This window comes from Suricata suricatta, chromosome 10, assembly GCF_006229205.1.
Source record: "Suricata suricatta isolate VVHF042 chromosome 10, meerkat_22Aug2017_6uvM2_HiC, whole genome shotgun sequence".
Lineage (NCBI taxonomy): Eukaryota > Metazoa > Chordata > Mammalia > Carnivora > Herpestidae > Suricata > Suricata suricatta.
This window is the reverse complement of record NC_043709.1, coordinates 35,452,664-35,469,276: the sequence shown is the minus strand read 5'-3', so window position 1 is coordinate 35,469,276 and position 16,613 is coordinate 35,452,664. Positions and strand designations below refer to the sequence as shown.

At 35.1% G+C, this 16,613-nt stretch overlaps 1 long non-coding RNA gene across 1 annotated transcript; it reads right to left on the bottom strand.

The window, feature by feature from the left end:
- Nucleotides 1-1,038: 1,038 nt before the first annotated feature.
- On the bottom strand, nt 1,039-14,900 carry LOC115303524. Its single transcript, XR_003914103.1, has 3 exons — nt 14,873-14,900; nt 4,766-4,824; nt 1,039-1,243 (listed from the first exon to the last, which is right to left on the bottom strand). It is a non-coding gene; the product is annotated as an uncharacterized LOC115303524 (long non-coding RNA).
- Nucleotides 14,901-16,613: the final 1,713 nt, after the last annotated feature.

The window sequence follows — 16,613 nt, the reverse complement described above, 5'->3', positions numbered from 1 at the left end:
GGAACAAGAGAGATGCTCAAATTTACAGAAAGGTAAATTGTTAGGAGTAACGTTTTGACGGTGAAGTTGACTGCATAAAGTTTAGGAGTAAGGTTTTGAAGGTGAAGTTGACTGCATATATGGGCTGTGGAATGCACCAAAGAATAAGATTCTTGTGAGGATATTTATTATGATAATATTGGCATATTCTGCTAGGAAAAATAGGACAAAGGGGCCTGATACATATTCAACATTGAATCCAGAAACAAGCTCTGATTCTCCTTCTGTTAGGTCAAAGGGAGCCTGATTAGTTTCTGATAATGTTGAAATGAATCATTATGGCTAAGGGTCATGTAAGGAAAACTAATCATATGTGTTCTTGGGTGACAATTAATGTGGCTAGTATGAAGGATCCATTTATTAGTAGTACTGATAGGAAGATAATGGTTAGTGTGACTTCATATGAAGTTGTTTGGACTATGGTGCGTAATTTGAATTTGAGGTTCATCCCGACCATAGGATTGAGTAGATGGGGAGGCTTGGCATAGCTAATATAAATAGCACTCCTAGGCTTATGTTAATGAGTAGATATGGTATTGGTAGAGGGATTCATATGGTCATAAGGTGAGTGAGAGGGCTAAGATGGGTGCTATAATGAATGTAGACTTGGAGGACACGAGGGGTCAGAGGGGTTCTTTGGTGAAGAGTTTTACCATGTTTGGAATGGGTTGAAGCAGGACATACGGTCCCACAATGTTTGGTCCTGTGAGAAGTTGCAACCTGTAAGGCCCTGTCCTAGTCACTCTTTTTATCCCATGAGAGGTTGTTATGAAACGGTTTTTCATAGTCTCTGAGGTCTGATGAGGTGTGGCACTTTCTAGCTCATCTCCCCAAGAATAGAGTCAGAATATAAACCTATTTAGCCACAGTCTGTATTTGGTTCTTCAGCAACAGTATAGCCAACAGATCTCATTGCAATCTCCTGTCCTTTTCATTTCAATGTCATCCCTTTTGGTGTATGGGACAAAAATGGCATGCAACTGGCACCTTTGGCTTATAATTCTTTTCATTGTTTATGTAAGTAATAAACTGTCTAAATCGATAAATGGTTCATTGTATCTTCACCAGCTCAATCACTCCAGCCTTGGGCATGGTCTTGTCAATCTTGTGTGTTTGCTTGACAATAACAGGAACTCCACATTGAGTATATTACATTTAAAGTCAGAACATGAGATGACACAAGGTATAGAGAAGGAATCCAGAACTGAAACAACAAAATTGTAAAAGTATTTTGAATGGAGATCCATTGGTTGTCTAATAATTTACTTCAGTTGATTATTATCATTTTTAAATAATGAAATAGAAACAAAAAGAGGGGAAAATGAAAATAGAATAGTATAATTATAGAAAAAATCAGAGTTCATCGCATTTAATAAAGTTAAGCTAGTATATAAAACATTGTTTTTGAAACTTATATTTCAGTTATTTATATGAGTATCCTCTGTATCAGTTAACTATGCCCACAATAATTCTACATTTAAAAAAAGAAGAAGGGAAAACTAAATCTCAGCAGCAAATAGTAAAATTTTATTTAGCTCCTAAGTTAGTGAGTTGGTTAGAGTTTGTCTATTCTAGTCTACACTTCACTGAATGCCTCTGCTGGTCTCAACTGGTGCTCACTCATTGAAAAGGATGGGGATCAATGGTTCTCTGGTCAACTTGGTTCAGGTTGGCTCTGTGCTATGATTTTTCATCTTCCTCCTAGGTCCAGAGAGCTCCACTTGCATGTTTTTCCAATTTCAGTAGTTGAGGCACAAGACTCACATATACTTTTCATGTCTCTGTTTACATCATATCAGCTAATATCTGACCAGAGCAAGTCACCTAAGAACCTAGAACAAAGGGATCAGGAAGCACAGTCTTCCTACAGTGGAAGGGCACTGTAAAGTGACATTGTAAGGTATATGGATATATAATCCTATAATCCTATTGCTGAAGAGTTGAAACAATAATCCAGTTAGCCACATTATCCCTAGCTGAAGTTTCTCTATCTGAATATATGCTTCAATGGAATGTAATCATGTGTATTCAAAATATCATGTCCAAATCTGAAAATCATTATAATAGATATGCATATGCCAACAAAAATATTTTAGTTGCCTGAAAGTCTGAGAAGAAAATGTAAGATCCACTTGTCATCATCATTCAGATTTTCTTCAAACAAAATCAAATTGTGTACTTCTATCATTTAAATGTATTGTGTATTATGGCTACAATCTACCCCTTATTATTAACTTAAAAATGTCTTCCAAAAAATGGTAAAGATTTTCAAATTAGGTAATTGAATTCAGAGACCTAGAAAGGCTCATGCATTAGAATTGGAAATTGTAAGCCATATAGATAGAGGGAGGCATAAAGGTTGTAAATCTGGGCATAAGTAAGAAAAGAAACAAATATGATGGACAGGGATTTGATTCTAGAAAGCTTTACCATGTTACCAGTCTACAATTTAATCTTTTTGGAATAACTAGAGAATACCTTCTATAATGGGTTGTTGGCCATCAAGTATCACATGCATACTACAAAATATGTTGTACATATTTAAAAGTCTGAGGAAGGAGGAAATTGAGAATGGAGTTGATTTGATGAAGGAATTGGGTTTCAGTAAATACTGGATGCATCAAATGACCTAAGAAAAATATGCAAATCTATATAAAATCATGGGTGAAATGCCTTCCACAGATAGTGAGGCAGAAACATTTTTTCTCTAAAAATTACACTACAAAGCACATTTTCATGCTTATTATTGAGGCACTCTGTCAATTTAATTTTCACTGTCAATCTAAAGACCCAGAGATACTTGACATCAAATCCTAAAGGAAAAAGAAAATATTAGAAAGACAAAGTCGTTTAAATTTCAATGAGAATGTGCATAACAAAAGCTGAAAGCTTATTTTCAAAACTACAATTACAAAAAAAAAATCTTGGTTTATCAGCCCCAGTATTAAGCAGGGAAAGGATCTCAATAAGACTTCATTTTTTGGTGTTCATTGCATTGCTCTGTCTAAGGCTTCAGCTCATAGGTGATGCATAGTCATTTTCTTAAAAAATCTTGGGACCCATGAAGAAAAGACTGTCTACCAGGTCTTTGAATTTGGTCACAAATAGAACTTTGACATTTACTCTTTTACTTGTTCCTACACTGGCTCATTTTTGCCCATCCCTCAAACAGCAATGATGGCTGCCATGTCCATCTCCACCTTCGCACCACCAAATACTACCTCTCTTCAACTGATAAGTAGGTATTATTTTAAAAGTTTTAAATTTTTTATTTTTGCCAAATGTATCTGGCTTCATTATGAGCTTTTAAAATGTCATGGTATTAATTGTTTGCATCATATTATGTTACATGTCCCTTGCAGTGAAAAATGATAGTGTAATTTGTATCTAATAAAATACATAGTATCGTGTTTCTCCCCAAAACATGCCTACAAATGAGTTCATTAAGTGTTACATTTTTACTCAATTGGACTTTTAAGTACTTTATATTATCCTTAAAATCCTAATAAATTTTTATATATTCATTTGAGTAATTTGTTTTAATAATATTTGGCAAAGTTTCAGGGGACTTTTGTATAGGCTGAGAAATCATTGACTTTTTAAAAATGATGAACATCAAGTCTCCTCCTGTATTAAAAAATTTATATTAATTTTTTTAATTTAAAAATTTTTTTTTGAGACAGAGAGAGACAGAGCATGAACAGGGATGGAATAGAGAGAGAGGGGGACACAGAATCTGAAGCAGCCTCCAGGCTCTGAGCTGTCAGCACAGAGCCCGATGTGGGACTCAAACCCATGAACTGTGAGATCATGACCTGAGCTTAAGTCAGACACTCAACCGACTGATGCACCCAGGCGTCCCTAAAAATTTTATATTAAACAAGTGTACAGAAATAGGCTAAATTTCAATAATGAGAGATGCCTTTATTGTGTGTGTGTGTGTGTGTGTGTGTGTGTGTGTGTACTTGAGTATGTAAATCACTATCAGAAAAAATTGGAAGCCCCTAGGGAACTCTTTTACTCCAACACCACAGAAGTATTAATGTAGGCCTCTACAAATAGTGGGGAAGGGAGCAATCCACATGAATTCCATGACCTCATAACTGTATTTAATCCAAAAGTTACAAATGCTTTTTCTCAAATGAAGTGAAAAGACCAGAAAAAATATAATAAGCATTTACTGGGTACTTTTCAAATATTATAGTTAGTCATCACAGTTGCTCTACCATTAATTCAACACTGAAGGCAGAGGAATAGCCAGCAGGAACCAGCAGATTTCTCTAGCCATGGCTTGCTTAAATGAGGAATTTTGGTTATATACCATATGAGGTTATAAATGGAACCATGATTTTGTATGCAGTTTCTTGTAGTTTGTTTATGCTTCAGAAAATCCCTGCATAAACAGAGAAAAGGGTTTCCAGTATCATTTATTTAGAAGTAAATGTTTAGGGATGCCTGGGGGGCTCAGTCGGTTGAGTATCTGACTCTTGATTTCAGTTCAGGTCATGATCCCAGGGTTGTGCACTGAGCATGGAGCCTACTTAAAATTCTCTCTCTCTCTACCTCCATCTGCCCCTTCCCCCACTTACACTTTCTCTCTATATACAAAATAAATAAATATATAAAAGTAAATGTTCAAAATACACCACAGTTTTTATAATTCTATTATATAAAATGGGGGTTCTTTGTTCATTTAATAATGGAATCCTCAGAAAACATAACTTACTCTGGCCTCTGTCACCCAATGACATCTCTTGCATGGGTGTGGTTCTCATCCAATGTTACCTGGAGGCAAGATGAGAGGAAAGGGATTCTCAAAGAATCTCAACGCAAAGAAGTACCTTAGACCGCTCTTATGCAAGAGATGCATGATTTAAAAGCAGAGACTATGAATTCTAAAATCCATGCATCTCTCACTACAAAGTATTTAAATCAACCGTAAGCATGTGAGAGGTTTTGATAATCTTACAAATTTTGTTCCTTAGGAAAACATCTTTTTCATTGTTGTAGCTATACTTTGCAGGTGTAAATAATCAATGATAAAACTGTTGTGTTGAAACACTATTTTATATAAAAGAGCAATGCATTCAAATGATATTCTTTTGCTTAACCTAAGGATAAAAATAATATATATTGATAATTTTTTGATACAATAATAATTTAGGTCTATTATCTATTTCAAAATGCAAAGATAACAAAACTTTTGTTCATCAGACTCAAGAACAGTGGAACATAAACTTTTCTTCAGTATATCTTTCATATCAGTTTAAAACCATATTTTCACTAAAAATTTTGTTAATCTATACATATATTTAGTTTTCCTCCAACGTACTTAGGCACTAGATGACACGTAAATATAATACAAAGACTTTTCAGCCGTTTTTCTGAAGTACCTCCATGAGGTGAGAAGCCTCCGAAGCCTCTAAATTCTACTTTACAGAACAAAACAATTGCACAGTATTCATAACAAGACTGCACTAGTAACTAACTGATCAATACTCACTTTATTTTTGTGGTTGTTTTTTTTAACAAAAGTAATAAAGATGATTAATATCTATCAATATTCCCTCAAATACATCCCCTCAATGACCAGACTCAGGCAGTCTACTCAGCTAGCATCTGCAGCACAAGATTACTCTGTCCTTACTTGCAAATGTTTCCAAATCTTCCACTGGCCTAATACACGGCATTGTAGGTGTCTAGAGTAAATACAGTGTTCTTACCAGGACTAGATTCTTTTAAATTCTTTATAGACTACAGACAACCTGCTCGGGATATAAAGTAGGAATTCCCTGTCTTCATTCATTATTTCAGAATTTGTATGGTAGTTTCTTGGAGCTTATTTATACCTCATAGACCTCATGATCATACAGAAAGAAAGGTCTTCAGTGTTTTTTTAATGTCTATTTGTTTTTGAGAAAGAACATGAGTAAGGGAGGGGCAGAGACAAAGGCTTCAAAGCAGGCAAAGAGTCCGACATGGGGCTCAAACTCATGGAACCTGAACTGAAGATCATGACCTGAACCGAAGTCAGACACTTAACCAATTGAGCTACTCATGTGCCCCAGGTCTTTAATATTTTTTAAGCAGATGCTGTTCAAGGAAAGATGTTGTTTAAGGATACAAATTTGCCAGTGGTAGATAAATAAATCCTGGAGATCTAATGGATGGTATAGTGAATATAGAAAACAATATTGTCTTATAACCATCAAACTTGCTGAGAGACTAGATATTAATTATCCCACCACCAAACAGAAAAGATAATTATGTGACATGACAGAGATACTGACTCTCCCTACATTGGAAATCATACCACAATACAGAAATGGATCAAATCAACGTGTTATGTACCTTAAATTTACATGATATTATTTGTCAAATATATTTCAATAAAAAAAAGAACTTTAAACTGGTTTTAGCATAATCTCATCTAAGGTCCACACATGAATAAGTGCATTTTTCTCTCTCTCTGGCTATGAGAAGAAGTAAACTAAAACAACAAAAATGCTATGAATAAAAATTTCAAACATATTAAAATGTTCACATTCCCCAAAATAATTTCATTCAGGGCATTATAATTTATATTTGATCATTTACCTCTGAGAATTTCTAGGTGGCTCCGTGGCGCAATGGATAGCGCATTGGACTTCTAGTGACCTCTGAGAATTTCTACCTATAGTCTATTAACCTTATAATCAACTTACCAAAAACTGAAAGTAATGTTTGCTCTACTGGTAATCTTTTCATCTGTAATAAATCCCTAATAAATTATTTTCTGTAATTGAAAACATTATCTAAACTCACTCAAGACCCAAGCTTTCATAATGGGGTAATTTTTTTGCTGTACGAAATTTATATTTAATTGATCTTTAATTTTTAAAAAGTAGCTTTTAAATCATTATTTCTTTTAAGACTACTTTTGGAGGACAAGAAAAGGAAGTCCCGTTCTTAGCTAAAATATAAGTCACTCCTCAAACCGTTAGAACTATGTATTTGTTTCTCCTTTTTTATAAAATCTTCTTGGCATTGAGCCCTCACACAATTCAGAAAGTTATATCCTCTTCACTCAAAGAAAAATACCTTTAAATGTAGCACTTGGACTACCTCACTACCTTATATAGGGAAACTAGGTATACTGTGTTGCTTGTCTAGTTGAATAAAACTATATAAAATCAGACAAATTGCAGATGGCTTTTCATGGGTTTTAATGATTTTTGGAGTCCCTGGACTCTTCTTTAGTACCAAAGCAAAAATAAACAAACAAAAAAACAGAAACACTTGTGTTCACAGGCTGGCTACCACTAGAGACTATCATCTCCTATCTCATTATGAGTATCTAAAAAAAACAATCTGGATTGGAATTTGAGTCTTCTCAATTTTCACAATGGATGACATTTCTTTTGTTTTCATGAACATAATAATAAGAGAAAATTCTTTACTGAAGAATATACTAACTCAACAAAAATGTAAATTAAATAGCGTTCCCTATGATGTATTGAGGTTATTCATATCTGAGAAGAGATCCTACTGTTAGCCTCAGAACCTTGATCAGTGCTGTGCATAATTAGCATTCAGCACTTAATTAGCATTCAATGAATGTTAGTGGAATTGGAAATGAGCCACTACAACTCATCAGGGTTTTTTTTTTCTTTTAGCATGATGATGATAATATAGGAAAAAGGATAGGATTTAGAGTCAGAATATCTAAATTTGAGGGCCAGCTCTGATATTTAGAAGTTCGGTGTCAGAAAAGTCACACAACCTCACAGAGTCTCCATTTTTCTCATATATAAAATGAGAATAAAAATGATTTTCTAAGAGAATTATTGGGAAGATAAAATATATAAAGAGTATGAAAGCATTTTTGTAAAATGAAATATCCAAATATTCTTGAATGAAGGTAGAATATAAATAAAACCATAAAAAAACAAATTTAACCCACCAGTATCATACAAACATTCTAATTAATGTTACTGTACCACTGGTGTTTGCCTTTTCTTGTATCCTGGAATAAAAATATCTTCAAATAAGAGTAACTTGGATTAAACAACTGAGTAATATTGACACCACAAGACTGCACTGCAATTAAACAACATAGAAATATTCTTAGATTAATCACTGGTCCTCTCATTGCAATTAGTTCATTCATATCCTCTTTTCTTTAACAGCAATTTTTCTGTGTAATCCACTTCCTTCTTATGTCATTAGTGTATAACAAGACAAAAGATTTTTACTCATTAGAGAATATGTACTGAGTTATGATGAAATCATGTTTTGATTATGCCTAATTTTAGTTTAATTTTTTGTCTTGTGCATTTTACCTATAGGGATAACAGAAGAATCTGAGAGAAAACAATGTTAATGCAACAATTTGGAAAGAATCAAGGTTAAGTAGCAATGAGGGAAAGAATAATAAGTAAGATAAAGAGATTTCTGGGGCATATGGGTGCTCAGTCAGTTAAGCATCTGACTCTTGATTTTGGTTCAGGTCATGATCTCACTGTTTGTGAGATTGAGCCCCATGTTGGACCCTGTTGCTGATAGCATGAAGCCTGCTTGGGATTCTCTCTCTCTCTCTCTCTCTCTCTCTCTCTCTCTCTCAGTCTCTCTCAGTTTCTATCTCTATCTCTCTCTCAAAATAAATTAAAAAAGATTTAAAAAATGGATTTCTGAGGGGCACTAATATATTACAGCAGCAAGAACATATAATTGACACAAAATACATGCATTTAAAAATATTACATTGTTGGGGAGCCTCGGTAGCTCAGTCGGCTGAGCATCGGGCTTCAGCTCAGGTCATGAGCTCATGGTTCATGGGTTCGAGCCCCGTGTCGGGCTTTGTGCTGACAGCTCAAAGCCTGGAGCCTGCTTCAGATTCTGTGCCTCCCTCTCTCTCTGACCCTCCCCTGCTCGCACTGTCTCTCTCTGTCTCTCAAAAATAAGTAAAAAACATATAAAAATATTACATTGTTGAGTACGGATTAAAGTAAGCAGTTAATTGGGTTTGAATTAGCCAAACCCACTTGTATAATTTAGAACTGCTGTTTTCCTGAAAATCTCTAGCTAAGTAAATATCATTTGTAAACAAAGCCAAGAATAGATCAAGTGTAGCTTCAACAATCTTCAAACAGCCTTTAAGCTGATCATCTCTGAAGGCCACTTTAACATTTGATGTGTCACTTAGAATTAATTTTAAATACTGTTTATAAAATATTTCATTTCTACTCTATGACATCAGAAAATAACTCCTATATTTATAGGCATGTTTGCAATTACTATGTTTTAATATTTTCTTCAAAATGCTGTAGCTTTAGGTTGCACATTGCTGGCCCACCGTTTTCAGTTGGCTGTACTCCTGAATCTCTGCACTCTCTCAGTCACAACGTCTTGCCAGTTCCACCTCAGTATCTTTCTGTTTGTCCACTGACCTGAGAAATCTGCTTCTAATCTTACCACTTTCACCAACCCAATGCATCCTCCAAAGTGCAGCTAGAGTAAAATAATTCTCCCACAACCCAATTTTGAGTTAACACTCCACCCTGAAGTCTCCTGGCTATCATTCACTCACTCCAACAGAGTCCAGACTTTCCAAAAGTTGCACAACCATTCCCCTGCATACAGCTCAGCCCTTTTCCACTCTCCATCACCAGTCACACGCTCTCAAGCCCCATCCATACCTACACATATGTTCTATGGTTCAGTAATTCTCCATGCTCTTCCTATTCTCAAGCTTAAACAGATACTTTTTCCATTTGTTTAACCTGCCCTTCCCCTATTTTGTCTAGTTAATCCTCATCCATCAGCTCTCAGTTTAGGTGTTACATTCTTCAGGAATACTAAAAATCAGAATAGGTTTCCTGCCTGTATGCCGTCTCCTATACCACCTTATTTACCACGGTATCCTCAGCATAGCAGAGAGATAGTAAAATTGGCAGTTAACAGACACTGAATAAATAAACAATAAAGAAGATGAATATTTTAGATAGATTTAAGTGTCATCTAAAGCCAAGTGTAATTATCATTACATTTGATTTATTTTTTAAAGTTTATTTATTTATTTTGAGAGAAAATGAGAGAGCATACTTGTGGGTAAAGGGCAGGGAGGGGGAGAGAATCCCAAGCAGGCTCTGTGGTGTCAGCTCAGAGTCCAATGTGAGGCTGGAACTCATGAACTGTGAGATCATGATCTGAGCTGAAATCAAGAGTCTGACACTTAACCAACAGAGCTACCCAAGCACCCCATCATTACATTTAAACTATAACATTTATGAATTACTTCCTAAACTCGCTACTCTATAGGATCACCTAGTGATAAAATACAAAGATAATGTAATTTAAAAATTCTCAAGATAAAAGTGAAGATTTTCTTTCAAGGCAGAGATGAACAATAAAGTTTGTTAAATTTGTAGAAGAATTGCTTATGATGCTGAATAAATGTAACAAATGAAACATTTGCTGACCACATTTTAGTGTCAAATGGGCATTGTGGAAATAATATACATGGCTCAATGAGAAGCTAAGAAAACATGGCATATAAATTAGTGTTAATCTGAGTGAAGAGGAGATATGTTGGAAAATGTTTGAACACTGAAACCAAACAAATCTAGGTCAAATTCTAATTCCATCAGTTATTAACTACATGATTTAGGAGAAAGTAAATTATTTGAGCCTCTGTTTTTTCATCAGTAAAGTGAATATGATAGTAATACATCCTCCTATGTAAAATTTAGGGAATAAATTTTTAAAGCCCATACTGTAATATGTAACACAAACTGGAAATGTTGGTAATGTAGTTAGTATGGAATAGTGGAAGAATGAGATCACTATGAATTATGGCCATGAGAGAAGATTTCATGTAGAAGATGATTTTAATCTGGGCATTGAAAGTGGCTAAACCTTAGGAAAGTTATAGAAATAGGATGGGCAGTTTGGATTTACACTTTATTCACATCTTTATTATGTAACATTTATTAAAGACTAGACTGTACCATTATTATTTGTGCATTAACACATTCTTTACTATATCACAAGTTTCTAGAAGAAAGAGAGCATTTTTTCATCAACTTTGCTAACTACTTGGCACATAGTAAGTCCACAATATTTTATTGCTGTTATTCATTTAAATAGGTCTTTGGGTAACACTAAGGAAAAAAGTCTGATCGTCAAGACAAAGCTATATAGTTTGAATGTGGGCCTGATATTTTGGAGGGTCTTCAAAACCAGGCAACATTTATACTCAATTTTATTAAAAGTCTTAAAATAAGTCTTTAGTAATTGATGAGTTAGACAATAAAACTATGCAGTCCTCTTAAATTAACATAAAAATCACAAGGGAAGAAATATACAGAGATTGAAAGTATTTTTTATTTTAAATATTTTAAAAATATTTTGAATATTGAGGTAGAGAGTTCCAGTGGGGGAGGGGCAGAGAGAGGGAAGCACAGAGGATCAGAAGCCAGCTCCACAGGAGTGCAAGCCTGATGCCTGGGTAGAACTCACAAACCACAAGATCATAACTTGAGCTGAAGTCAGATGCCCAGCTAATTGAGCCACCCAGGCACCCAGCTACAATATTTTTAAAGAAAAATACTGAGAGGAAGTACATATTTTTAGTTATTAAAATTTGTCCTGAAGTAAATATTATCAAAATTGTATGACACAAACAGATGAATAGTCTAAAGCTGAGACTCAGATTCAAAAGTGGGCTGTGACTACATTCTAAAAGATTCTGAAGGTCAAGGACTAAAGGAAACCCTTTCAGCAGGCAGAATATTAGCCATATATCTCATTGTCCAGTGCCTGCAAAGATAGAATTGCCTAAGATAAGGAGATGTACCAATTATTGGACTGTGGCTAATGAACACTTGGCTAATGATCAGAGACTTGTAAAAAACAAGGATAAAAACCTGGGACTAAGAACAGTAGGGGAGAAATCTCAACAAAACGCCCTCACAGGGAGGTAGACCAGCAATAATTGGCATATATTCATTTATTCTGGGCATAGGTGAGCTTTCTTCTAAGTAACCTTGTGCTTGTTCAGTGAGCTCATAAATAAGGGGGGGGGGAACGTGGTGGCATGGGCATAGAATATGTATGGACATAATGCCATGAGACTATCTTCATGAAGACTGACTGACTTGTCTACCACCACTGTCATCCAGTTTTTCAGAAGTAGTGACTAACTCTAGTCCCTCAGCAGTTATCATGCTTCAGTGAAATCAGCCAGGTAGACAATAGTAAAATAGATCAGTACTTTGGATCTCCTCTATCATGAAAAAGGTAGTAAAACATTCTTGTGGAAATAAACACTCATTCTGTTTTTGAATTTGCTTTCCTTACTCATCATGCTTTTATCAGAACCACCATCTGTGGACTTAATAAATGCCTAATGCATCAACATTTTGATCCACACATTACTTCTAATCATCAGACAAATGGCAAAAGACATAGACAAAGAGTTAGTGTCCATGGATTTATTGGTTTTACTCATAAAATGTTGGAAAACCTAGCGAAGACTCAATTATGTCCTCAACTAGAGGACAAAATGTTAAAATAGTGCTATCTTACCAACTCTTAATAATTACTTACTCTGTACCTCTAACAGAATTAGACTCTGGATAGAGATTCCTTAAATAGGAAATTTATTTAGGCCCATTTCAGACACTAAATTTATATTTCTCAAAGTAGATGCAACCTTAAGAATGATGGGAGTAAAGGAAAATGGCATTTTGAGTACTTACTATGTATTGGGCATAGTGTTAGATCTATTTTACAGGTGAGAAAGCAAACTGATGGAATAAGAATTTTATTGGTCTCATATACTATTATAGCCCCAGTTCTTCAAACAGTACAGGGCTCTTGACATATACTCTGTGTGTATCTATACTGATGAATGAACGAAGCAAAATAATGATTTCTAGTCAACTATCTCTCACCTTTCCACAGAGTTCATCCTTCTACAAATTGAGGTTCAGAGAATAACCACTTAAGGGACCCTTTGGTGTATAATAGACCAATCTCATCAATTTGATGTTAGGTTACAGTTGAAAGACTTCCTGGTTTGATCAATGACTCTATCTAAATATTTAGAAAAATGAATTTGGAATTGTTAGAAAACACTGAATATTAGTAGCCTGTGAATCTACTACTGACTGTCCCGAGTGAGCTGTGAGATCTTGAATATGCTCAATGATCTGGGTTCTGTATTTCCCTATCTCAACAATAAGTTAAAGAAGTTGATCTCTCAGACCATCTCTGTAATCTAAAAGCCAATGAATCTAAGAATTTACAATGTGGATTGTTATGTCATTTTCCAGACAAGTGGGATATTTTCATTTAGTCTATAAAGTTTATAATATAATTTAATATAAAAAAACACTATGGAATAAGACATATCTATTTCATCTAAGTATTCATTTATAGTACATAACAGAAAAAATATATGTAAATATAAAATATAAAAATAGAAAATATAATAGTAGAAAATGGTAGAAAACGTGGCATAAATTTAATTCTATTGGCTAAGATAGTTAGCTGTTCTTTTTTCTGATCATGTATTTTAGGTGCCTATTGTGTATCTTCTATCCAAAAGATTACTGCATAACGAAACTGCTTAAGACATTCAATTTTCCCTTAAAGATAAAGTAACTAGTATTTATTGCACAGTAGCAGGAAGCAAGGTTTTTTCTATACATCTTAGGAAAATATAAAATACCTTCACTCCAGTAGACAAAGAGCTTGATTGCTGTTATTCAATGGCTAAATTGGTAACATTTAAAGGTCCACGGTATTCAATTTTCTTAAACAAATTAAAAATACATAGGAGATATCGCATTTTCACTGACTTTACAAAAATCCCTGATTAACATGCCAGATGCCAAAGCTCTTCAAGCCTGAAGAAGGTTCCCTGGAGTTAATGTCCTTTCCGCAGTTATTGCCAAAGGACTGAAGCAGATTGTGCCAGGCTGCATAATCATATGATTTTACTCCTATTGAGAAACTACTGCTATAGGAAAAAATCAAATGCCTTGATGAAAAAAGTTTAAAATCATAAAATATCTGGATAATAAAAATTTTTCATGCCGGTTAGTGGTATGCTATCCTTTGGCATTCTGGATCTAAATTCTCTATTTCAATTTCTTCTAATTGAAATGAAAAATGTACGTTTTATCACCATGGAACAAAAAAGCTCTACAGCAGCCTGGCTAAAGAGAGGGATGCTTTGGTGGATTCAGGTTGTGTGTGTGGATGTTATAAATAAAAATAAGAGATAAGGAAAATTAAATTGCCTGAGAAGCTTTATTTATTAATTGAATTTTCACATTCCTTTTGGGCACCTATTCACTAATTAGGGCTATCATAAACAATCATGGACATGAATCAGCCCGTAAAGCCCACATTTACACTTGAGCACAGAGAGTCACAATGACCTATTTCACTGTGCTACTGGGTCAAAATGGCTAACTGTGGAAGATGCTGTTAATTCTCTTGCCAGCATTCAATTCTCCCTTTCTCCTTTGCTATCAGAATCATATTTTCTTTGGGGAAGCTGCGTGGCACCCCAGTGATGAATCATAATAATCAATCATGACCATATTTCCCCCTAATTTCCCAATCTTCCTTGAAGCCAGGATGGCTATGGGATCTGTCTGTGAATTAAAAGATTTAAAGTCTGCTGAAGAAGTTTCTGGGAAGGTTTTCCCTTCACGATAAAACAGGGCATATGTACCTAGCACAACCCTTTTCCTTTCAGCCATTATCCCAAATCACTTTTTTTATATTCAAGAGGGAACAATCCATATGTAATTTTCCAAAGAACCACAAGAACACTTACCCTTACGTCACTGAGTTCCTGAATCAACTTCAGTCACCATCTACTTCCAAGCATCTGTTTGTGGAAAAAACAAACTAGACATTTACCACTGCAAGTTGGATTTTCTACAACTTTCAGCCAAATGCCTTTCTAACTAGCATGTTGGGAATTGCATCCCCTTCTAAATATTCTTACTAACAAACCAGCATCTCTGGCTTGCGTCAGCCATCTAATTAGTCTTATTGCCTCTAGTTTAATCAATTTGCCATCAGATAATCTTTGTGTAATCCAAAACTTGTCCATGCATCTCCTCTTTAAGATCCTTTAGGGGCGCCTAGGTTGCTCTGTTGGTTAAGCATCTGACATTCAATTTTGGCTCAGGTCATAATCTCATGATCGGTGGGTTTGAACATGTTGGGCTCTTCACTAGCAGTGTGGAGCCTGCTTGGGATTCTCTGTCTCCCTCTCTCTGCCTCTCCTCCACTCAGGCTTGCTCATGCTCTCTCTCTCGATCTTGCACGCTCTCTCTCTCAAAATAAAAAAAAATTTTTCAAAAAAAAAGAAAGATCCTCAGTGGTTCCCCAATTCTGTCAGCATAAAATTCAAAAGCCTTATCATAGCCCAAATGACTGGCACACAATTGCCTGTCCAACTTCATAAATTCGTTTATAAATTTAACAATTTATTAATTTCTTGTATATGTATAAGGCTCTAATAAATACATAACCAACACAGTCCTACCTCTATAGAGCTTCCTTTTTGTCACCATTTCCCCTTCTGTAAATGCCATAAGCATGAACATTGCCCTGAATCCCATGTTAGAAGCTTTGGCAAGCCAGCTGCCCAGACTCTAGTCTCAACTCATTATATATAAAAAATAATACAAAATACCTTCCTGGTCTTTTAAGTCATGGAACTCAAAATTTCCCAACTAATTTTTTTAACTATTGCTTCATTATTGCTATAACATAAGAAGATACTGAAATCTAATTGGTGGGCCATCAAAACTACAACAGTGAGCATTGAGAGCCAGCCAAACCTTCATTCCCAGATTATTCATGTGAATCTTCATTTGCTTATGAGAAGCCAATAGCTTGCATCAAGAATTATTCAGGTGTTCATTTAGTTAATTAGCTAGAGAAACATAAGTTACTAAACTTATGTAAATTTGGCAGTAAATATGGCAGCTCTTATTTCATTTTGTTTATTTTTTAAAAAGTTTAATGTTTCTTTTGAGAGAGAGAGAGAGAGAACAGGGAGGGGCAGCGAGAGAGAGGGAGATGCAGAATCTGAAGCAGGCTCCTGAACTGTCAGCACAGAGCCTGATGTGGGACTTGAACTCATGAACCATGAGATCATGCCCTGAGCCAAAGTCAGATGCTTAACTGACTGAGCCACTCAGGTGCCCTGATTTTATTTTATTTTTAGTTTCAAATTTTTATTTAAATTCTAGTTAGTTAACATGTAGTGTAATATTGGTTTCAGGAGTAGAATTTAGTGATTCAGCACTTATATGTAACATCCTGTGCTCATCACAAGTGTCCTCCTTAATCTCCATCACCCATTTAGCCTACCCCCCTGCCCCAGCGTAGAGCTGCTTCTAGAATTTACATTAGTAAAGCAATAGGACTAAAGTACAAACATACCACCACCAACACATTCAGTTGAAAGGAACAATGGCAAATTTATCATGGTATTGATTGAAGCAAACCATTCACAGAAATGCACATTGGTAATGCCTCAACTAACATAAGGCGGTCAA